Source organism: Ictidomys tridecemlineatus, chromosome 5 (assembly GCF_052094955.1).
Source record: "Ictidomys tridecemlineatus isolate mIctTri1 chromosome 5, mIctTri1.hap1, whole genome shotgun sequence".
Classification (NCBI taxonomy): domain Eukaryota; kingdom Metazoa; phylum Chordata; class Mammalia; order Rodentia; family Sciuridae; genus Ictidomys; species Ictidomys tridecemlineatus.
The window spans coordinates 147,985,920-148,011,222 of NC_135481.1; positions in this window are offsets into that span (position 1 = coordinate 147,985,920).

Here is a 25,303-nt window from a genome sequence, read left to right on the forward strand (position 1 = left end):
ACAAGGCCCTGGGTTCAATCTCCAGCATACATATAAAACAGGATTTTAATCTGTGAATATAACATTTAATTTATATCTTGAAGTTTTTCTTTAAATGTTAATAGACATGTAATTTTCTCCATTAATGAGCTACAGAACTGACTTTATTCCTTCTTTTCCTATAATTGCAAAGATTTTATGTAGGATCAGTGTTCTTTCTTTCTTTTGTTCTTTCTTTTTACATGGTGCTGAGGATCAAACCCAGTGTCTCACACATGTGAGGTAAGCGCTCAAGCACTGAGCTACAACCCCAGCCCTGGATTAGTATTATTTCTTAAGTGTTTGGAAGAATTCATTGGCAAAACTGTCTGCATAAATTCTTTGTGGGTAGATTTCTAATTAGAATATCCTCTTCACTGGTAATACGGCTTCTCAGTACTCTTTAAGTATCTTTAGTTTTTAATTTTTGGAAGGATATTTTCTCTAGAAGGATGTTTTCTCTAAAATTCTAGGTTGGCAGCTCTTTCAAGATGCCATTTTTTCATTTTCTGGCTTCCATTATTTCTATTTTAAAGACCATTATCACTCTTTTTTAAAAAATATATTTTTCAATGTAGGTGGACATTTATTTTATTTATTTTTATGTGTTTTCTATCACTGGTAGTAAGTTTATTTATTTAACCTTTATTTTTATGTGGTGCTGAGGACTGAACCCAGGGCTTTGCACATGCTAGGCAAGTGCTCTACTGCTGAGCCGCAACCCCAGCCCCTATTTACTTATTTTTGTGTGGTCCAGAGGATCAAACCCAGTATCTCACACATGCTAGGGAAGCACTCTACCACCGAGCCACAACCCCAGCCCCCATTATCACTCTTAATGCTGCTCCTTGGAAGATTTTTTTTTATGAATTTTTTTTCATCAGCTCACTGTGATGTGCCTACATAAGATGCTTATTTTTTTCAGTTTTAGTTTTTTAAATAGGAAAGTTATGTTTGTCATTAAGTACAATTTTTCTTTTAGTTATACATGACAGTATAATGTATTTTGACATATATACATAGAGTATAACTTCCCATTTTTGTGGTTGCACATGATATGGAGTTATACTGGTCATGTATTCATATATGAACATAGGAAAGTTATGTATGATTCATTCTACTGTCTTTCCTATTCCCATTCTCCCTCCCTTTCCCCCACTCTGCCCTGTCCAATCTAGTGAAACTCCACTCCTGCCTCCTCCCACCTAATGTGTGAGTCAGCATCCACATATCAGAGAGAACATTCGACCCTTGTTTTTTTTTGGGGGGGGATTGGCTTATTTCATTTAGCAGGATAGTCTCCAATTCCATCCATATACTGGTAAATCCATAATTTCATTTTTCTTTAAGGTTGAGTAATACCTCCTTGTGTATATATACCACATTTTCTTCATCCATTCACCTGTTGAAGGGCAACTAGGTTGGTTCTATAGCTTAGCTATTGGGAATTGAGTTGCTATTAACATTGATGTGGCTATATATATTGTGTCACTATAGTACGCTAATTTTAAGTCCTTTGGGTATATACCCAGGAGTGGGATAACTGGGTCAAATGATGGTTCCAAGTTTTCTGAGGAATTTCCATACTGCTTTCCAGAGTGGTTGCATCAATTTTCAGTCCCATCAGCTAATGTATGAGTGTGAGGTGCTTATTTTTATTCTTCTTGGAGATTATAGTGCTGCTCAAATCTGTGGTTTGATATATCAATTTTTGAAAATTCTTTCTTTTTCTGTAGTACTTTGGCCCCCCTCTCTTTTCTCCTTCCTTTCTGTGACTCCTAATTACAAATATGCCAGCTGTTTTCCCTAGATACCACTTAAATTCCTTTTTCTATTTTTAAACTTTTGTCTTCCTATGCCTTCGTGTATATATTTTCTTTGATCTTCCTCTCAGTTCACAAATTTTTTCCTTCAGTGACTTCAAATTCCTGTTAAACCCATCTGTTGAGTTCAAAATTTTAATTATTTTTCTAAGTAGCAGAATTTCTAGTTTGAACTTCTTTATACTTTATAATTCTGTTTTTGAAATCTTGTTGTATTTCTTGAACCAATTAACCTTAGCCATGATGAGGTCTGTTTCTGTTAACTTCAGATCCTTGGATGTTCTCTGTCTATTTCTACTACTTATCAATCCTCCTGAATTTTACCAACAAATTTTCCTTTGCAATGCTTGGCTATTTTTGATCTAATGCTGGATATTGTATATCAAAAAAGTTAAGCAATTGAAGTTCTGGATTATTATATCTACAATCTAAGAAGAGTGAGTTTCCTGTGGGCAGCTAGACTGGAGGCACTAGCTTTCTCCGGTCATTTTAATGTCATCAGGGGTTAACATGATTTTAATGTGGGCTTCAATTCCTTTGAGGGTCATTTTCCTCAGTATCATATGGTGAGAATGGCTTCAAATTCTGGACTAACTTCTCTGGGATTCCCTTTCTCTCCTTTACTTTCTCACTGGCTTGTTCACTTTCCAGTGATGTCAACATTTCCTGCTCTCAGGAGGAGAGATCATCTGGTCCAGAGCCTATCTCGGGGCAGTTTATTTCTTCATATGTTTTGTGACTTATGATTATGAAGTCATGTTCCTTATAACTAGCTGAGAAATCTTTAAGGCCTTGGCTTAAACCTTTCAAAGAGAATCTATATTTGCTTTTGCTAGGTACCAGGAAGCACTACCGACTTCAAACCAACATTTCTACTCCCAGGGGGAATTTCTGCAATTTTACTGGGGGAAGGGGCAGGACTCTGGCCCCCTTCCCATTGAATATGGGTGGGAGGCTAAGGATTTCTTTATCCTTCCTGAATCAAATCCAGGGGCTCACACATGTTAAGTGAGTGCAATACCAAGGAGTTAAAACCCCAGCTCTACAGATTCCTTAAGGGAAATGTTTTACTTTCCTTCTGTGTTTACCCACTGAAGGTGTTAGCCTTTGTTTTGGATCCCTAGATTTATACAGAGGCCTCTGATCAGGACTCTTTCCCAAAACAGACCCCATTCTTTTTTTTAATTTGTTGGTTATGTTTAGTTATACATGACAGCAGTATATTTTGCTATAATTTTATATCAATCTATTTTGATATAATTATACAAGCATGAAATATATCTTATTCTAGTTAGGATCCCATTTTTATGGACATACATAATGGTGGGGTTCACTGTATTGTTTTCAGATATATACATGGAAAACTTATATCAGATTCATTCTAGTGTTTTTCCTTTTTCTATCCCCCCTCTCTTTCATCCATGCCTCATTGTCTAATCTACTGAAGTTCTGTTCTTCTCCTCTCCACCTTACTGTGGGTTAGCTTCCACATATCAGAGAAAACATATGACCTTTGGCTTTTGGGGACTAGCTTATTTCACTTAAGCTGACAGTCTCCAGATCCATTCATTTGTTGGCAGTTATCATAGTCATTCTTCTTTATGGCTGAGTTATACTCCATTGAGGTCTGTTAAAGGGCACCTTGGTTTGTTCCATAGCTTAGCCATTGTGAACTGATCTGCTATAAACATCGATGTGGCTGCATCACTGTAGTGATTTTAAATCCTCCAAAGTAAACCCTCTTCTTACTTCTTTATCTTTTGTGCTCAGCAGAACTCAGTGAATCTGTGGCTCTCGGCTATTAGAAATTAGCAGATATCTTCAGGACAAAAGTCAGCACATTCCTTTAGAATTTTGATTTTAATGTGATTTCTGCCTTCTGATTATTTTCCTTATTGTATGGCTTTCTCAGTAGAATTTTAAATGTGTGTGCACACATATCTATTTACATGTATATAAAATTCTTTAACATTTTTTATACATAATGATCTGGGAGGGATTTTTGAGCAGATAGTCTGCCTTTTTGCCACATGAATCACACTGTTAACTTAATCATTACTTAAGATTAATAAAGTAAAATTTAAAACAAATTTAAAAGCTGATAGAAACTTCTCTTCCTTCCCTCTGTTATATTCAGTAATTAGCATTTTGGGGGGAGCTCTGAGAGCAATCAGTAGATCCAGGTTTGCCTTCCAACTCGGCCATCAAGAGTTGAATCACTCCATGTAAGCTACCAATGTTTCCCATCCTTAGTTTTTTCTTTTGTGAAATGGGGAATATAAGCCACTAGTTTTAGGGAGCTTTGAGGAATAAATCAAATTACTGAAGTGTGAACTCCTCAAATCTATCCTGTTGAGTACTATGTGTGAGGCAGTTTTCTGAGTGCTAGAGATACAACAGTGAACAAAACGGACAAAAATTGTGTGGTGGAGTGCATGTGCACATGCTTGGTAACAGACAATAAAATAAAAAGTAAAATATGCAATATTTTGGATAGCAAGTGCTACAGCAAACAATAAGGCAGAGGAAGTAAAGGAGGTAAGAATGTGTGTGGGACTGCACACTCATCATCTCTGTATCCTTAACAACTAGCACATGACCTGGCACAGAACAGCAGCTCAATAAATGTTTGGATGAATTAATAGCTCATAAGACACCTATTAAAATGTGTGGCAAATAACAGAAGGGATGGTTTTTCAGAATGGGTTGCTACTGGAAACAATGTCCATGTCCATGTCTATTTAATGGGGGCAGATTCAGGGCACCCTTAGAGACTCACAAAGTGGTGTTTGGCTCAGAAGTTATCCAGATGAAAACTGGCATAGAAATCCAACTCTCCTTCCTCTCCAATCGTGCAAGTATGTTGATGAGCCCCGCTCAGCTTTCTTCCCCAGGTGGCATTGTCCTGCTTGGGCCACCAGCCGGTGGGACAAAGCTGACATCTTGGCTGGGCATTTTCTTCCCCTTGGGATACGCGGGAAACCTCAGGTCCAGTGTGAGTGCAGCAGATGATCTGTTGTAGCTCCAGGTGTACTGAGTAGGAGGGAGCGAGGCTGTGCCGCCGGCGGAGTGCGCAAGTGAGGGCGCCCGGCCAGCAGGGGGCACTGTGGCGTTGCCATTAGTCCAGTGGCCAAGCGCTACTAGCCGTAGATCACAGAATGGTGAGCACCGGAGATTGGTTTTAAATTCGGGTCTTTTTTACCCCAAGGGTGGTTTTCCCACTGTCCATGGTTCATATTCTTCGAATCCAGGATGCACTTTCTAACTCAGCCCAGGTTTTCTGGATTTTGCTCCTCTCTTCTTGGGGTCTCAGATTTAACCTGAAGATGTTAAAGAATACACTTGGGGCCTCCGATTACATGGGTATCCCCAAGGCACAGGCTGGTCAGAGCCTTGCAGGGCAGCAAACCCAGGAGGCTGTGTTTGCAGGCTGCAGGTTGCAGCTGGAGCTGTAGAGGAAGTTAAGGTTGCCAGCTCCCAAGATCTCCCTGCAGGGTCTGAAGTCCCCCCCTGTGGAAGACAGAGTAATGGCCCCCAAAGATGTATTCCCCAGAACCTGTGGAAATGCTATGGTACAGGGCAAAGGGGAATTAGAGTTGCAGATGGGATTAAGGTTCCTAATCATGTTGGAATAAGATTATCCTGAATAATTCAGGTGGGCCAAATGGAATCACAAGTGTCCTTATAAGTGAGGGTGGGGAGCGGGGGATAGAGATAGATAGGGAGTTTAGCACAAGGAGGTCTCAGCTCAGTTTTGCTGACTTTGATGGAAGAAGGGACCATGAGCCAAGGAATGAGAACATCCTCTAGAAGCTGGGAGAGGCCAGGGAAGGGATGCTGCCCAGAGCCTCCAGGGAGGAATGCAGTCTTGCCACACCTGGGTCTACAGTAGAGACCCATTTTTGTCTGCTGACTTTCAGAACTGTAAGCTCATATGTTGTGTTGTTTTAAACAACCAAGTTTTGGGTAAATTATTAGAGCCACCCTAGGAAAGTAATGCACCACCTTGGGCCTTATATCCAGAGGTCTCACCTTTGGGGCCTGTTCATGATCTATCTGCCCCTCAGAATTTTGATGCTACTAATCAATTTGGGATAAGGAGATGATCCAGGTGGGCCCAATGTTCTTGAGCATCCTAAAAGGGGAAGAGAAAGGCAAGAGAGGGCGGGGGTGGGAGGGAGAGAGAAGTGGTGCTGGGTGTAGGGTTCCTAAAGGGAGTCAGAAACCGTTCTTCCCTTGCAGAAGTCCTTTTAGGGGTTACCTGGAAAAGGGGCCTTCTAATTCAGGGCCTGCTCATATTCACTATTGCCTGGGTGTCATAAGGTGGGTGAGAGGAGGTGACAAGGCTCCAGGGGTGATGGCTAGAGCAGGAGCAGGCAGGCCCTGGGAAAGTGAACCAGCAGGTGCTTGAAAACCATGGTTCCCCAAGCTGCCTGGGGGCAGTGGGGTGTGTGTGAGGGCAGTGGGATGAGGTTGGCAAGACCTGGATGAACTGGACAGAACAGAGCAGAAACTCTGAGAGCCACAGCTTTGGTTGGGCTGCTCTGTAGGGGAACTGCCTCCTGGGTGAACCAGCCCAATAACACGGGACCCAAAGTCACACCAAGCTATGTTCCTCTGAGCAAGAGACACTTCATCTACATCTTCTCTCTCTCGTTCTTTGTCAGTCTACTTAAAGGTTTTCAATTTTGTTGATCTTTATGTAGAGTCAACACTAGCCAGGTGCAGTGGCACACACCTGTAATCCCAGCAATTTGGGAGGATTAGTTAGGAGGTTTGTAAAATTGAGGCCAGCCTCAGTGTAAGCCCCTGAGCAGTGTAATGAGACCCTGTCTCAAAATAAAAAGGGCTGGGAATGTAGCTTGATGGCAAGGCACCCCTGGTTTCAATCCCTAGTAGCCCCGCCCCCCAAAAAAATCAATGCTTGGTTTCATTGACTCTATTTTTTTCCTATTTTCTATTTTATCATCACTCTAATCTTTACAGTCATCTTCCTTATGCTACTTTTGGGTTTAGTTTGCTGTCTTCTAGTTCCTTAAGGTGTAAGTTATGCTCTTGATTTGAGATTTTTCTTGTTATCTATTTATTTTTAATAGATAGATAAAAGCATAAAAATTATATTTGTGAGGGTGCTAAATAATGCTTCAACATGTGGAATAATGTTTAAATCTGAGCAAACCTGTCTCCTCTTTTTATTATTTTTTATGCTGAAAACATTCAAAATAATTTCTTGTAGCTTTTCAAAATGTACAGTACATTATTGTTGTCTGTTGTCATCCTACTGTGCAATATCACTCCAGAACCTCTTACTCCTGTCTGTCACTTAGTACCCATTGGTCAACCTTCCTTCTCTCTCATTTTCTCTCACTCTTCCAGCCACTGGTAACCACTATTCTATACCCTATTTCTATAAGATCAACTTTTTAAGATTGCAAATATAAGTGAGATTATTTGGTACTTGCTTTTCTGTGCCTGACTTACTTTACTAAACATAATGATTTCCAGTGCCATCCACGTCATCACAAATTACATTTCATTCTTTTTTTTTTTAAATAGCTGAGTGGTCTTCCATTATTTATATGCACAACATTTTCTCCGTCCACTCACCAGTTGACAGACACTTAGGTTGTCTCCATTTCTTGGCTATTGGAAATAGTGCTGCAATGGACATGGGCATGCAGGTGTTTCTTTGACATGTTGATTTCATTTCCTTTGGATGTACACCCAGTGGTGGGATTGCTAGATTACCAGGTAGTTCTACTTTAAAAATTTTGAGGAATCTTCCTACTACTTTCCATAATGATTCTACTAATTTACATACCTACTAATAGTGTGCAAGTGTGCATTCTCTCCACCTCCTCACCAGCATTTGTTTTGTCTTTTTTTTTTTTTTTTGGATATCACATTACTTCAGTAATAATGATTATATCTCATATAGAGTTTTAATATTCATCTGCCTGATGACTGGTGATGTTGGACATTTTTTTCCACATACCTGCTAGCTATTTGTATGTCATCTTTTGAGAAATGTCTATTTAGGTATACTGCCCATTTTTAATTGATATATATGTTGCTATTGAAGTTTTTTAAAGTTCCTTATATACTGTAGCTATTAACCCCCTTATCAGATGTATAGTTTGCAAATATTTTCTCCCATTCTACAGAGCCTTTTTACTTTGTTGGGTGTTACCTTTGCTGTGTATAAGAGTTTGACCTTGGCTGTGCATAAGGGTTTGAAGTAATCCCATTTGTCTATTTTTGCTTTTGTTTCCTATGCTTTCAGGGCATCAAATATAATCCTTGCCTAGTCCAAAGTCCTGCACTGTTTACCTTATGTTTCTTCTAGAAGTTTTGTAGTTTTGGGTCTTACACTTACATATTTAATCCATTTTGAATTGATTTTTGTAACTGGTGAGAGACGGGGGTTCAGTTTCATTCTTCTAAATGTGGACATCTGGCACCATTTATTGAAAACACTGTCCTTTCTCAGCACCTTGATTGAAAAAGCAGTTGGCTGTAGACATGTGGGTTTGCCTTTTAGGCTTTCTATTCTGTTCCGTTAGTCTGTGTGTCTGTCTTCATGCCCAACCAACCATGCTGGTTTGAGTGCTGCAGCTTGGTAGGAAATTTGGAAGCTACGAACACAATACTTCCTGCTTTGTTCTTTTTGCTCATGATTGCTCTGGCGATTTGGGGTTTTTCATAGTTCCATCCAGATTTTAGGATTGTGTTTCTAGTTCTGAGAAGTATGTCACTGGTATTTTGATGGGAGTTGCATTCATTTGTTACCCAAATCTGATAGCTTTGGGTAATGTGGACATTTTGGCATTTCAGTCCATGAGCACAGGTGTTGAGGTATGTTTCCTCTACACTCATCTTGTTCAGAGATTTTAACATGAACGGATGTTGAATTTTATCAAAATCCTTTTCTTTTCTGATGAGGTGACTGTATGCTTTTGTCCTTCATTCTGTGGATGTAGTATATCACATTTATTGATTTGATGATATTGAACCCATCCTTACATCCCTGGCATGAATTCCACTTGATCATGGTGAATACTTTTTTTAATGTGTTGTTAGATCAATTTTCTAGTATTTTGTTGAGGATTTTTTTTTATATCTATGTTCATCAAGGACATTGGCTTATCGCTTTATTTTTTTTTCTTCGTATCATTGTCTGGTTTTGGTATCCAGGTAATGCTTGTCCCATAAATATTAACAGCTATAGATTTCTCTTTGAACAATGCTTTTGCTGCATCCATAAGGCTTTGTTTTCATTTTCTTTTGTCTCTAAGCATTTTATAATTTTCTTTGTGATTTCTTCTTTAACTCATTTGTTTAGAATTACACTTAATTTGCACATATTTGTGAATTTTCCAGTTTTCCTTTTGTTATTGATGTCTATGTTCATCCGGTTGTAGTTAAAGAAGACACTTTGTATGATATTGATCTTTTAAAATCTGAGACTTGTTTTGTGGCCTACTAAATATAGATTTTATACTGAAAAACATTCTGTGAGCACTTGGGAAGAATTGTCTTCTTTGGTTGGGACAGAATTTAGGTCTCGTTGGCTTGTGGTGTTGTCCCAGTATTGCATTTTCTTCCCTCTGTCTGTTCTATCTTGTCAAAAGTGGGGTACTGAAGTCTCCAACTATTATTGTAGAACTGGATATTTTTCCCATCATGTGTTTTACACCTTCGTTAATGATTGGGAGGTGGAGAAAGTAGCACATAAGTGAAGTTTTCCAATGCTGACATTGGAAAATTAGATAGTTACAAGGAGTTCAAAGCAAGGGAGAATAGATGGGTAGGAAATGGGAAGTCAACACCATTCTTAACAAATAATGAGAAAATGTGTCATGGGGAATTCATCTATGGGAATTTTATATGCCTTATATGAGAGTGGGTCCCTCCACAGTATTTGTTTCCAGCCAGGTGCTCCTAGGTATCACCAGCTTGGGGCTGTTTTTCCTACTCAAGTTCTGACTTGGAGTTTCCTGGGCTATGTATGTCATATACAACCCAATGTGATCTCATGATTATAGGCCTAAAATGACAGATTTCTAAGGAAAATAATTTTTTTCCCACTCTGAGCTCAGGCCAGGCCCCAAATCCCTGACATAACTACCAGTGGATGAATTTTTTTCTGTTTGACCATTTTACTAAGGGTAGATCCAGCCTTTCAAGGGCCCCAGATTTGTATGGCTTTTTTTTTTTATGGGGGCTTGCAAGGTCTAATGCCTTCTCTCCTGGTCCCCCACAGTATTAAAACCCTAGATTCTGAGAGAATACCAGTCCTTCCAGAACAGCCCAGGTGAAGAGAGGTTGAGGAGCTCTTATAATTGTAGATGTTATTGTTGGTTCCCTTTTCATCTTCTGACCCTTTTACATCCTACGAGACCAACTATGCATTTAAAGCTCTGTGTGTTCCATTTTATCCAGTATCTCTGGACATATTGCAGGAGGTATGGTCTTAGGCTTCCCAGCTTGCCATATTTCTGTAAATAAAAGTCACTTGAGAGTTCATCTTAAAAGTCTCCCTCCTCCCCTCCACTGAGTGCAGGATAATCCTGGTATTTTGAGGTAGAGTGGAGATGAGGTGGTTTCCCATCTTTCCCTCAGTGCCTCTTCCTGGCACTTGCTGTTTTGATCAGGGCTGGCCTGATCTCAGTCCATGGTGAGCTCACTTTCTCTTGTTGTCTTGGTTGCAACTGCTGGTACAGCTCACTGTCCCAGGCTCTACATAGCTAACAGTGACTGGCAGTCCCAGGCTTTGATGAGATTCAGCTGCCTCCTCTGCTGACTCCCAAGACGGGGGCCTCAAGCTACATTCCAGTTCACAAGCCTCCTGCTCCATGACTTGTTCTCATAGACCATGGTCTCCTCTGCCTTCCACGGCTTTCAAACTGGACAAACAAAACCATCCATTTTCTCCTCTCTCCAGAGCCAAAGACTCAAAGAAGAATGGTCCTATCACCCTTCCTCCCTCCCCAAACCCTCTCTCACCATTTCTCGTTTTTCCTGCTGTAGGAACACCTGATGACATCTATTTTATAGCAATCTGCCTGCTGCTTAGAATTCTTCCAAACTTGGGTATGCTGCTCCAGGATATGAAAGGGAGAAAAATGCCTCATAGAGGAAGAGAGATTTGCTCTTGACCTTGACACATTCAAGTATCGGGGTATCCAACTGGAAAAAAAAAAAAGTTTTCCAGGGAGACTTGAAAAAAGGTTGGAGAAAGATGCTGGCCTCAAGCCAAGGGTCCTCTGTCTTTGCAGGGGTCTAACTGGGGTTTCCCGCTGTCACATCTTCCCTCTTAACCACGGTTTCATTTCTCTCTGAGGCAGATGCAGCAGAGAGAGGAGCCACAGGCCTCCAGGTGAGGGCAAGGTCCTCCATGTGAGGTTGTGGGAGGGGATAGAGAGACAGTGAGTGGTGATTGGCAGCGTGGGGACTCCAGAGTTAGTGGCGGAAACATTGCCCTGAACATGATCTTCATCCCCCAGTAACAAATGTGTGCAAAGGCCTAGCTTCCCAGGACAGATATCTGCTCGTCAAGTACCCCTTCTGCCTCTCATGACAGCTGAGAGAGTTTCATTTGCTGGAGGTCAGAAGCATTCACATGGCCCTGGTCCAGCTGGTGTGGTGCGGCAACATCTATGTACTTGTGTACACACATAGCCCAAGGACAAGAGCTGGAACTTAAAACACGAGGCCTGTGCTGTGGGTCCTGTGAGTCTGGAAGACAGCCCACGGGTGACACTGTGGCTTCTAACTCCCCTGGGGCCAGCACATAGGAATGTCTTTGTTGAACTGAGATAGCTGCCTGGGTCTTCCTCCTCCTGCCTCTTTCTCTCTTCCTCCCTGCCTTCTCCTCCCTGTCTGAGGAGTAAGACACCCACCTCCACCCCATTCCACTGGGTCCTGAACATCAAAGAGGTGCAGGAGGTTCTGGCCTTAGCCATTTTTTTAAGGCAAATCACCTGACTTTGGAATGGAGTTCTTCATCTCTAAACATCCCTGTCTGTTGTCCAGGGCTGCTGTGAGCATGAACTGGAAGACTTGGGGGTGGGTGAGGATTCGAAAGCTTCCTGGGATGGCTTGTGCAGGGCAAGAGTTCATCTCCCTTCTGGTTCCCATCTTTCCTTATCAAATTGCGCACTGTGACTCAGGTTAACTGTCCCTTCCCCTCCATCCACCTCCAGATGCCAAGTCTGCAGTGAGGAAGCCTCTCCAGGTGCATGGAGAATTCTAATGACCAGGGATGGCACTCACTGGGAAAAGATATGAGATAGGATGTCACTTGGGAAATGCTGCTGTTATGGTTTGAGTGTGTCTCCCAAAGGTTCATGTGCTAGGAGCATGATCCCCCATGTGGTGGTCCTGAAAGCTGGTGGGACGTGTAAGAGGCAGGTCTCCACATAGGCCTCTCCCCTTCAGTCTGCCTTCCTGTCTGGCCATGTGACATCTCTCTCACATGTGCGCCTGTCATTGTGGTGACACCTAACATTTACCACAAGTTAGTGTAGTGAAGGCGGGCCTCACTAGGACTGGTGCTATGCTGTTTGGATAGTCAGCCTTCCAAACTGTGAGGTAAACAAACCCCTTTTCTTTATAAACACCCAGCCTTGAGTATTTCATTGGAGTAATGAAAGATGAATTAATACAGCCACTTTCAGGAGACAGTCCTTGACATAATGGCATTTCCTTGTTAATTTTAGACTAAGCTGCACTGGCCTCTCTGAGCCTTGTGTTGGCCATTGGGATGTGAAGGTCAAGATGCTCCCTGTGCTGCTGGTTAACTTGTAGCTGGCCACAGCTATTTTGGAGGCCAACTGCACTCTGCTGACATCTGGTATTTGTGTATCTCAAGTCCTAGACATTTTGCTCCTGGGCATATTTTCCAAATATTTGCACACAAAGAGACAGGAAAGAGGCGATTTACCACAGTATTGTTTGGGCACAGTGGAGAGTTAGAGGTAACCCTAGCAGGCATCTATCACAGGGAAATGGGTGAGTAAAATGACAGATGGTCACACGAGTGGCCCACGCCCAGCAGCATGACCACAGCTTTTAAACTGCTGATAAGCGAGAAAAATAAAAAGCAGAATACAATCCATGACACCATTCCCGCTTATGTAAACTGAAATTATAAAGCAACCTTTTGGTTTCTCTAGTTCACAGAGAAACAGAAGGGTAAACAGGCCTGAGAAGGGTGGAATGTGCAGGGGTGCAACAGAAGCAGGACCTTGCATGAAGCAGTCCTGAGGTGTATCATGAACTGAGCAGCTGGCTAACTCTCTGTCCTTAAAACAAAAGGAACAATTAAAAAATAAAACAAGTAAATGTCAGCAACAGAGAAGGGATAGAAAGTGTTCATAACTAGAGCAAGGGCAAAACCATGATTACAGGGCCAGTCGCTCCCTCTGTCCCATCCATGCAACAGTCCCAGTCATTGGCTAGGACTAGAGTCGAGTCCTCCTCAAGCATGAGACTTACTGCATCCTGCACCATTGAACTGTAGCCAAAACTCATGTCGATCATCCAGTGTCTGTAGGATGCATCTCAGACTCTGAGATGTGGTAGCTGTTCCCAGGGCTCCAATGTCCTCCTTCCTTACAAATGAGCTTTATAAGGAATAAAGATTCAGCGTTTCTGTCAGTCTTCCGATTTAAAGATACTAAGCTAAAATCTCTAGCACCTAACATGGTGCTTAATGGATAGATAATTCTCAAATCATGAATGAATGAATGTGTAGGTGAATGGTCATATCTGCTTAGTTGTTGGTTGGTCCAGAAGAGAATCAATAAAATGATCTCTGTGATGTGCTGAACACTATGCAGAAGCCATATTAAGATTATCTGTTCTGGAAATGCTTGTGGTTCTCAAGTCCCCAAACTTGGCTTGACCATCTAGCATCTCTTTACCTTTTGGGGATAAAGAAATGAATACAATGGGTCCTTCCTTATAGAGCTCATGGCCTGAGACTGAGAGATGAATCTGAGACAGATAACGCAGTACAAGAGGGCATTAAAGTGATGGGGTATACCCAGAGTATAGGGAATGTTAACAGGCATGGGGTAGACCTAGTGTGTACTAAACACAGAATTATGGGCTAGGAAGGACAAGTTCCTTTTGGGCATTTCAATCAGATATGAAGGTATTTGCCAAAGACCTCTAGAAATTTAAGAAGTAGCCAATTTCTTTTTTCTTGTTCTTTCTTTTCTTTTCCCCTTTCCTCCATGGATGATGGAGGCAGAGACAGGGCTGTATGGTCACTAAATTCATTTTACTTTGCTCTCTGGAGACTTTCTCAGTACTACTTGCGATTAAGCTGGAGCAATGTGACTGACTGTATCCTGGCCAATGGGATGTGGGAGGAAGGAAGGTGTATGACTGCCAATCCAGCCATGCCCCGGACCCCAACGAACCATCCATTATCTGTTCTCCCTCTTCCCCTTTTGATGGTTGACCTCAATGGCCACATGTTTAAAGTGACAATGTCACAGATGGAGCTTAGATCCTTAAGTCACCACTTGGAGAAGAATGGCCCAGAAAAGCCAGCCAGCCAGCCAACCCTGGATGTGAGGTAAGTCATGAGATGTGGGGTTTAATTTGTTCCTGGAGCAAAGCCTATTCTGTCCTGACAAATGTACTAAATACAATGCTTTCTAAAGAGGCTATTTTAAGGAACTGTAGTGTCAGATCAGGCGAGGTAGGCAGCGACCAAAGGAGGCAGATTTAAAAGGGCCGCTGAACAGGCTTTATTGAGATATCACTTCCAGGTGGAACTCCATCAGACCCACAGAGGGAACAGAGGAAGGGTCTGAGGAGAAACCGCATGGAAGCTCAACCAGACTGGACTTTATAGGGCTTACAGCAGGAAGGGAAGGGCTTGGGACAGGAAAAGGTGTTTCTAGGGTCCCTTGCCCCCTTGGAGTTGGTCAGGGGAGTTGGCTGAATTCCAGGATTGGCCAGGGAGTCCTGCTGATTGACAGGCGTTAGTCAGGAGGTCTGGCTGATTGACAGGCATTTCTGATTGATGTTCTTTTCGGGTGCGGGCTACTTTGTTCTAAGTCGCCACCAAGTCGCCGCCACCGACCTAACATATAGTTCTTTTTAAAAATGAGTATGTCAGTTTGCTTCTTAACACCTTTATTGAGGTATAACTTGTAGACATCCTAATTACCTATTTTAAGTGTATAGTTCAGTGTTCTCTTAACCTGTTCAGAGAGTTGTACAACCATCACCATAATCAATTTTATAGCATTTTCATTTTCCTCCAGAGGAAATCTCGTACTGATTAGTAGTCATTCCTGTATGTACCCAGTTCTCTGCCCCATTATTAGGCAATTTTTTATCTTTCTGTCTAGAGATTTTTCTATTCTAAATATTTCATATAAATGGAAACACAAATACATGGTCTTCTGTGACTGGCTTTTTTCACTCCTGGTCTAAAGCTCCAAGGTTCATTCATATTATTTCCCTCTCTTTGCTTCCTTCCTTTTATTTTTATTATTATAAAAATCCTAGTGGGTGTAAGATGGTTACATTATTGTGACTCGAGTTGAATTTCCCTAGTGAGACTAATAATGTCTTGATTTTATTTCACTTTTTGTGTATGTACTCATGTTTATATCTTCTTTGGATAAATGTCTATTTTAAACATCTACCCACTTTATAAAACAGGGTTGTCTTTTTATTGTTTGATTGTAAGAGATCTTTACATATTCTGAATACTGAGAAACTAATATGACTTCATTTTTGAGAAACCAGGCTCTACCTCAGAGCAAAGCCTGTCCAAGGAAAGGGGCGTGACCCTTGTTCTTGGAAAGACCCACAGAGCTCTCCTAGGCACATACCCACCCTGCTGAGTTGTTTATCTACAAATAACAGGAGAGATCTGCTGTGCCAGGTGTCCCTGACTCAGTCAGGCTAAGTGAGGACCCATAGCAACCCCCTAGCAGCCACCAATCAGCATGAGACAGGGAAATACCTGGGATGCCAGATGACCCCCCAGTAGTTTATGGTGGTTGATAACATGTTGGGAAACCATGTAGTTTAGCATGTACACCCTTCTTGGCCTAAACCAATCAGTTCAAACGAATCCCCCTCTTGTACTAACCAATCACCCCTACCCAACTTTTCCCGACATTGAATGTGCTAATCAATGTTAAGAGTTGTTGTTTGATTTTCCCACGATATGGAATGATTTGCTGTGTGATGTTGTGACGCATAGAGCATCTCCCCAAAACCTATAAAATCTCACTGAACAAAGGACTGGGACTCACTCCCTGACACCGCTGCATCGGGAAGGTTGTGAGTCCAGGCTCAAGCTTGCAATAAAGACTCTTGTGTGATTGCATCGGATTCAGCTCCTGGAGGTCTATTGGGGTCCCACGAATCTGGCATAACAATACTAGATTCTTAGCAATACTTTGCAAATATTTTCCCTCTAACTTTCTTGGTAGGGTCTTTTGAAGTGCAAAGGTTTTACATTTTGATGAAGTTCCATATCTTTAGTTTTTCTTTGGTTGCTTGTGCTTTTTGGTGTCATAAAGAAACCATTTCTTAATCCAAGTTCATGTAAAAAAAAAAACTTTTTGAGGAGTTTTATTATTTTAGTTCTTACATTTAAGTCTTTGTTCAATTTCAAGCTAATTGTTGTATGTTCTGTGGAATATGGGTCTAATTCGTGTCCAGTTGTCTCAGCACAATTTGTTGAAAAGAATATTCTTTGCCCATTCAATTGTTTTGTCACTCTTGTAAAAAGTTAACTGACCATAAAGGTTTGAGTTCACTCCTGGAATCTCTGTTTTCTTCCACTTATCTCTCTGTGCACCCTAGGCCAGTTCCATACTGTCTTGCTTAGCATGAGGTAATCCTGTAGAAATGGGACATGAGTTCTCCAACCTTGTTTTTGTTTTAAATTCAGAATTGTTTTGGCTTTTGTGGGTCACTTACACTCCATATGAATTTTAAAATAAGCTTTTACATTTCTGCAAAAAGTAAAAAAGGCAGTCAGGATTTGGTGTGTGTGTGTGTGTATGTATGTGTATATGTGTGTGTGTGTGTGTGTGTATGTGTGACACACACACACACACACACACGCACGCATGCATGTGCTCCTGAGTTGGAACCAAAACACACATGCTGAGAAAGCACTCTACCACTGAGTTATACCCATACCCCGGTTAGGATTTTGTTTCAAATTATATTGAATCTGTAAATTGATTAGGGGAATATTTCCATTTTTAACAATATTAAATCTTCCACATCTATGAACAAGCATTATCTTTTTGTCTGTTTTGTATTCTTTAATTTCTTTAAACAGTATTTTATAGTTTTAGTATACAGGTTTTATGCTTCTTTGGTTGAATTTTTAAAAACTATTTTTTAGTTGTAGATGGACACAATACTTTTATTTATTTTTATGTGGTGCTGAGGATCGAACCCAGTGCCTCACACGAGCTAAGCAAATGTTCTACCACTGATCTACAATTCTAGCCCCATTCTTTGGTTAAATTTATTCCTAAGTATTTTGTTATTTTGATTCTGCTATAAATGTAATGATTTTCCTAATTTCAGTTTCAGTTTGTTCATTGTTAATTAAAATCCAACTGCCTATTATAAATTGATCCTGTGTCTTACAACTGTGCAGAATTCATTTTATTAGCTCTAATAATTTTTGGTGCATTCCTTAGGATTTTCTAGACAAAAGATCAAGTCATCTGTAAATAGAGATCGTGTTACTTTATTCCTTTCCAAACTGAATGCCTTTTATTTTATTTCCTTATATAACTACCCTGGCTAGAAACCTCTCAGAAAATGTCAAAGTGGTGAGAATAGACATCATTTTCTGGCTCCTAATCTTAAAGCCCTGGGTCTTTTATCATTTAAGTATGATGTTAGCTGTGGGTTTTCCATAGATGACCTTCATCAGCTTGAAAAAGCCTCTTCTACTTTTTTAAAATCTGAATTTTATTTTACATATTTAAAGACCCAATTCTTTAAATAGAGACATGTATAGTAAAACAGTTACTGTAGTGGAATAAGTTAACATATCCATCGTCTCCTATAGTGACCTATTTTCCTTCCCTATGGCAAGAGCAGCTATATTCTACTTACATAGAAAATTCCTGACTTATTAACGATAGTCCTCATGTTATATACCAAATCTTTTGTCTTGTTCAGCTTAATACTTGTTATTTTGTGTCCTTTGATATACATCTCCCCATTTCTCCCCATCCCTACCTTGACCCTAACAGCCACTATTTTATTCTCTGCATGTAAATGTGACCAGGCCCTACTTTTCTAGTTTATTTTGCTTGGCATAATGTCCTCCAGATCCTACATTGTGGCAAATGGCAAGATTGTCTTTTCTTATTTATTTATTTATTTATATTTATTTTACTTTTTTTAGTTGCTCAAAACATTACAATGATATTGACATATCATACATCATACATTTGATTTAAATGGGGTATGAATTCTTATTTTTCCCACATGTACAAATTGTAGGATCACATTGGCTATATAGCCACGTTTATATATACTGCCATACTAGTGTCTGTTGTATTCTGCTGCCCTCCCTATCTCCTTCCTATCCCCCCTCCCCTCCCCTCCCCTCCCCTCCCATCACCTCTCTTTACCCCATCTACTGTAACTCATTTCTCTCTCTTTTTTCCCTTCCCCCTCACATCCTCTTATATGTAATTTTGTATAACAATGAGGGTCTTCTTCCATCTTCCATGCAATGGCTGGATAATTATATCTGCCTCACAGTTTCTGTGTTCATTGATGGATACCATTTATTTTCCAAATAAATGGAAAGATATTTCATGCTCACATATTGGAAAGAATATTATTTAAAAGTTCACACTAACTAAAGTAATAGGTAGATTTGATGCAATCCCTCTTAAAATTCCAATGGCATTCTTCACAGAAGTAGAAAAACAATTCTTAAAATTCATGAATATCCATTTATCTGGGTCCAACTTAATTTATTTTATCATTGTTTTATAGTTTTCAGTGCACAGGTCTTTCACTTCCTTGGTTAAATTTTTTCTTAAGTATTTTATTTTTGATACTATTATAGAAGAGACTGTTATCTTGATTTCTGTTTTAGTTGGGTCATTATTTGCATATAGAAGTGTCACAGATTTTTATAAGCTGAATTTTATCCTGCAACCTCATTGAATTTACTTAATAGATCTGACAGTTTTTTTCTTTTTGGTGGAGTCTTTGGAGTTCTCTCTGTATGTTATCATGTTGTCTGCAAATTGACATAATTTTTACTTTCTCCAATCTGATTTGGATAACTTTTATTTCTCTTTTTTGTCTAATTGCTCTTGATAGCACTTCCAGTACTTCATTGAGTAGAAGTAGTGAGAGTAGGCATCCTTGCCTTGCACCAACTCTTTTTTTTTTAATTTTATTTTTTTTAGTTGTAGTTGGATACAATACCTTTATTTTATTTATTTTTATGTGGTGCTGAAGATCGAACCCAGGGCTTCGCACATGTTAAACAAGCGCTCTACCACTGGGCCACAACCCCAGCCCCATGCACCAGCTCTTAGAGGAGGCTTTCCGTTTCTCCCCATTAACTATAGTATTAGCTGTGGATTTTTCAATAATGCCCTTTATCATGTTGAGGAACTTTCCTTCTATACACAGACTATTAAGAGTTTCCATCCAGAAAGGCAGTGGAATTTTCTCAAATGCCTTTTCTCATCTATTGATATGACCATGTGGTTTTTGTTTTTCAGTCTGCTAACATGATCACATTGATTGACTTGTTTATTTTAAGGAAGGCTTATATGTTTTAAGTCAGCTTTTTTTTGCTGCTGCAACCAAAAACTCCAACAAGAACAATCTAGAGAAGTAAAAGTTTATTTGGGGCTCATGGCTTCAGAAGTCTCAGTCCATAGATGGTGTGATTCCACAGCTCTGGGCCCAAGGTGAGGCAGCACATCACAGTGGAAGGATATGGAGGAGGAAAGAGCTCAGAACATGGCCATCAGGAAGCAGACAGATCAGCTCACCCAGGACAAAATATAAACCCCAAAGGCACCTCCTCCAGCCACACCCTACCTGCTGACAGTTACCACCCAGGTAATCCGCATTGGTGGATTAATCTATTGATTAAGTTGAGGCTCTTGTATCCCAATCATTTGACCTCTGACCATTCTTGTATTGTTGAACACATGAGCTTTTGGGGGACACCACATACCTAAATCGTAGCACATGTCATGGATAAATGTCACTTGGTCATAACGTATAATGTTTTTGATATGCTGTTGAATTTGATTTGCTAGTATTTAAAAAAATTTTTTTTAGTTGTAGATGGACACAGTAACTTTATTTTATTTATTCATTTTTATGTAGTGCTGAGGATTGAACCCCGTGCCTCACATGTGCTGGTCAAGCGCTCTACCACAACCCCTGCCCTGATTTGCTAATATTTTATTGAGAACTTTTCTTTTGTACTTGTCAGATATATCAACCTGTAGTTTTCTTTTCTCATGGTGTCTGTGTCTGGTTCAGGTGTCAGGGAGATGCTGACTTCATAAAATGAGTTAGGGAGTATTCCACCCATCTCTTTCTTTTTGGAAGACTCTAAGAAGTATTGGTATTAATTGCTTTTTCAAAGTTTGGTGGAATTCAGCTGGAAAGCCATCTGGTCTTGGGCTTTTCTTTGTTGGGAGGTTTCAAATTACTGCTTCAAACTGTTGTCTGTCTTCCTGACTCAACCTGGATACATTGTATTTATTTAAGAAATTTATCCATTTCCTCGAGGCTATCAAATTTTCTGGCATATAATTGTTTAAAATAGTCTCTTATTATTCTTTTTATTGTGGAGGCACCTGTTATAATGTTTCCACCTTCATTTCTGATTTAACATCTTTGAGTCTTTTCTCCTTTTTGCCTTCCTCTAGCTAGGTGTTTGTTGATTTTGTTGACTTTTTGAAAAAGCAAATCTTACTTTGATGTGTTTTCCTCTATGATTTGTCCACTCTCTAATTTATATCCATCCAGATCCTTATTTTCCTCCTCCTGCTAACTTTGGGTTGAAATTGTTCTTCCCTAATTACCTGGGTGGAAATTTAAGTTTTTTTTTTTTTAATTGGGTTCTTTCTTTTTTCCCTCTCTCAAGATGGGGTCTTCATGTGTTGCCCAGGCTGGTCTCAAACTTCTGGGTTCAGGCACTCATTCTACCTCACCCTTCCAAGCAGCTGGGCTGCAGGCATGCATCCCTCTGCCTAAAACATTTTTTTTTTAAATACAGGCGTTTATGGTTATACACTTCTCTCAGGACTGCTTTTGCTGCGTCCCATAGGTTTTGATTTGTCAAGTTTCTATTTCTATTGTTGTTTGTCTCAAATTATTTTTAAATTCCCTTTTGATTTCTTTGTTGACTCCTTTGTGGTCTAGGAGCATTTGTTTAATTTCTATATATTTATGAAATTTTTCCAAATTCTTCCTGTTATTTTGTACCGTTAGGGTCAGAAACAATACTCGATGTTATTCTGATCTTCTTATATTTGTTAAGACTTGTTTAGTGGTTACCATATGGTCTGTCCTGAAGGAGGCTTTATGTGTACTAGAGAAGAATGTGTATTCTGCTGTTGCTTGATGGAAAGTTCTGTATGGATCTATTAGGTCCATTTATCTAAAATGCACTTTAATTCTAATTTTTCCTACTGAGTTTTCTACCTGGTTGATCTGTCCATTGTTGGAAGTGGGGTATTGAAGTACCCTACTGTTACTATTTAGCTGTTTTATGTCCATTAATATTTGCTTTCTTCATTTAGGCACTCCAATGTTGGATGCATATATAGGTGTGTATAAATATACACACATGCAATTATGTCTCCTTGATTAACTGAATACTTTATTATTAAACAATGACCATCTTTGTGTCTTATGACAATTTTTGATTTGAAATATATTTGTCAGATGAAACTGTAGATGCTCCTGCTCACTGCATGGAGTATCCTCTTCCATCCTTCATTCTAAGCCTATTTGTGTCCTAAGATAAAACTAAGTGTTTTGTAGGAAGCAAACAGTTAGATCTTGTTTGTTTTTTAAAAAAATCTGTTCGGCTATTCTATCTTTGCATTCAGAATTCAATCTGTTTACATTCAAAATAAAGATGGGTAGGTATAGACTTCTTATTGCTATTATGGTAATTGTTTTCTGATTGTTTTATAGATCCTTTGTTCTTTTCTTCCTCCCTTGTTACTTATATTTGTCACTTGGTGATTTCTGTAGTGCTGTTTTGAAAGCTTTCTCTTTATCATTTGTGTATTTGGAATAATGTTTTGCTTTGACTACCATCAGTCTTAGACTGGTTTACACTGGCACCAACTTAACTTTAGTTGTATTAAAAAAGTTTAGACTTTTACCCTACTCCCCACAATTTCTATTTTTGATATTACAATTCGCATCTTTTTATGTTAGATGTTTTTAAACAACTCATTGTAGTTATCATTAGTTTTTACCCTTTTGACTTTTAACCTTTATTCTAGAGATACATATGACTTATAGAGCACCATAGTATTGCAGTATTCTTGATTTGACTATATTTGCCTAACAGTGAATTTTATACTTTCATGTTAGGAACTACCATCCTTTTCTTTCTACTTTAATTCTCGTAAGCCTTTCTTATAGGCAGGCCTAGTGGTGATGAATTTTCTTAACTTTTGCTTGTCTGGAAAACACTTTATTTCTCTTTCATTTCTGAAGGACTGCTTTGCTAGATTAAAGTATCATTTGCTGACAGATTGTTCTTTTTGCACTTTGAGTATATGATCCCATTCCCTTATATTCTGCTGAGAAATATGCTGATAGTCATTAGATTCCTACTAGGGAATCCCCTTACATGAGAGTTAATGCTTTTCTCTTGTTGTTTTTAAAATTATCTCTTTTTTGCCTTGCTTTTGCAGTTTTCTTACAGTGTACCTTGAAGAGAAGTTTTTGGATTGAATATTTTGGGGAGATTTGAGCTTCATGTATATAGATGTCCATGTCCCTTCCTAGACTTGGGATGTCTTCTGTAGTTATTTTATTAGATAAGTTTTCTGTCCCTGTTTTTCCCTCTTCTTCTGAAACTTTCATAATGTGCTTTTTTTGTTTGTTTGTTTATTGTTCACTTAATGGTGTCCCATAGGCCATCTTCATTTTTTATTTTTCATTTCTTTCCTTTTTTCCCCCACCTAATATCAAAAGTCACATCTTCAAGTTCAGAGATCTTTTTCTTCTGCTTGATTTAATCTTCTATTGAAGCCTTCTAATGTACTTTTAATTTCATTCATTGAAGTTTTCAGCCCAAAGATTTTGGTATGATTCTTTTTTATTATACAAGTTGAATATCCATAATCTGAGATCTGAAATGCTCCAAACCTGAAACTTTTGTATGTTAACACAACATACAAAAGTTGATTTCAGAGCATTTAGGTTCATACTCAACTGAGTGCTCAACTGATGATGTCTGAATCTGAAAAATTGAAATCTGAAACACTTTTGGCCCTTAACATTTCAGATTAGGGACACTCAAAACTGTCTGTCTGTTGAGTTTCTCATTCAAACATGAATTATTACCCTTATTTCATTAAATTGTCTGTCTACATTTTCTTGTATATCATTGCATTTCCTTAAATTATTATTTTTCAGTTATTTTTTTCAGTACTTTGTAAATGCCCTTTTCTTTGGGGTCAGTTATTGGAGAATATTGTGTGTCTTTGATGGTAACATGTTTTCTTGCCTTTTCATGTTTTCTGTGACCTAGTGCTGATGCCTGTGCCTTTGATGGTACAGTTTTCTCTTTCAAACTTTATAGAGTGGTTTTCATAGGAAAAGTCTTTTATCTACAGATGAGTCTTAGTGTAGCAGTAGGAAAGGATGTGGTGGCTCTGACTCCAGGTAGATGCAGTGATAAAGCTTCTACATTGCCTTTTCAGCAGCAATCAACATCAACAATGAATATAAGGGCCTCAGAATCCTATCCCATAAGAGTTTATGGCAGCAGCAATGCCAACCTAGGTCGTTAGTGTTCTTGTTGGCAAGAAGTTTTGGATCCTTTTGTGCTTGTTTTCTAAAAATGGAGAGACATAGCTGAGAGAAGATCCCTCTTGGTATTGGCTTGATGTGGTCCACAAGCAACTTCATTTGCACTAAGTTCCAAGGCATAGGCAAAGAAGCTGTGGTATGGGGTCGTAGGATAAGGGTCTTGCAACCTATTGTGATGTCAGGATCTTGTGGTACAGATACACTTTTGGAAGCAAGGTCAGATGCATATTGCCCATAGATCTAGAGTTTGTGATTCTGAAGCACCTCTATCTGGCAACTTGAGCCCAGATGACTGGGTTGTAGTTGTAACTGTCACCTTGAATGACAGGGCATAGCACTGGCCTGGCTTGAGGAAGAAGGGGTGCTCTAGAGGTTTGGGCCTGGGGAAAGGTTGGAGCTGCACTTCAGGAACCAGAGCTAATAGGGCACACTGCCAATTCCAATGCTGGGAGATAAAACACAGCATAGTGATGATTCTAGACCCTGAAATGGTGGGACCCAGAAGTATTCCAAATTGTGAGGTCAGGTGCAATGGCAGCAAAGATCCCAGATTGGCAGCTTTTAACTGTCACTTGGGCCCTGGAGAGGGCCTCATGACTCCACTCCCTGAAGAAGGGATATCTCAGCAGCACAGACTTTAGGGGTCTAGTTCAGTTCCAGAGAATGAGGGTGCTTTTGGTGTTTGTGTTTGTCTGTGTGTGTGTGTTGGGGGAGGTCTCAGCTTGGCCAATGCTTTTTCTCTGGAACATGTCAACTCAGCTTGGGAATATGCAACTGCTTGGTTTGGCCAAGGCACCGATTCCCCAGGAATCACTTCAATTTAGGCCTGCAGGGTGTGGTTGCTTTCGTGTCCAAAGTATGGATTCCTTGTGAGGTAGAGTACCAGTGCCACTTGAACTCGGGCACAGTGGGGCATGACTACCCAGGGAATCCAAAGCATTGTTTCCCTAACAATCAGTGTACCACTTTAGCTCAGGTTCTGAGAGGGTTAGGTCAAGTGGCTTTGCAGAAGCCTGGTCCCATGGGATAGGGTGTAGCAACTGCTTGGCTTAAGGACTGTGGACTACTAGGTAGGGATGGCTCAGCCATAACAAAGCCTCAGGGATGAAAGGGTGTCTTGGCCACTCATCCCTGGAGCAGGGTGCAGGCCAACAGGGTTCTGGTTCCAAGATGGAATAGTATAGTAGCTGCATGGGCCATGGGGTGTGGGCCACAGTATTGGCTCCTCAGAAGGAAGGGAAGCTGTATGGACTCCAGGTAGCTTCTTACAGCTGTGAGAACTATAGGAATCTCCAGTGATGAGGACTGTAGGTATCCAAGGTGTTATGGGAGGCAGCTGGGTTCTCTTTACCTTTTTGGGCAGAGAAGTCCCTTCTGGTCCTGAACTGATC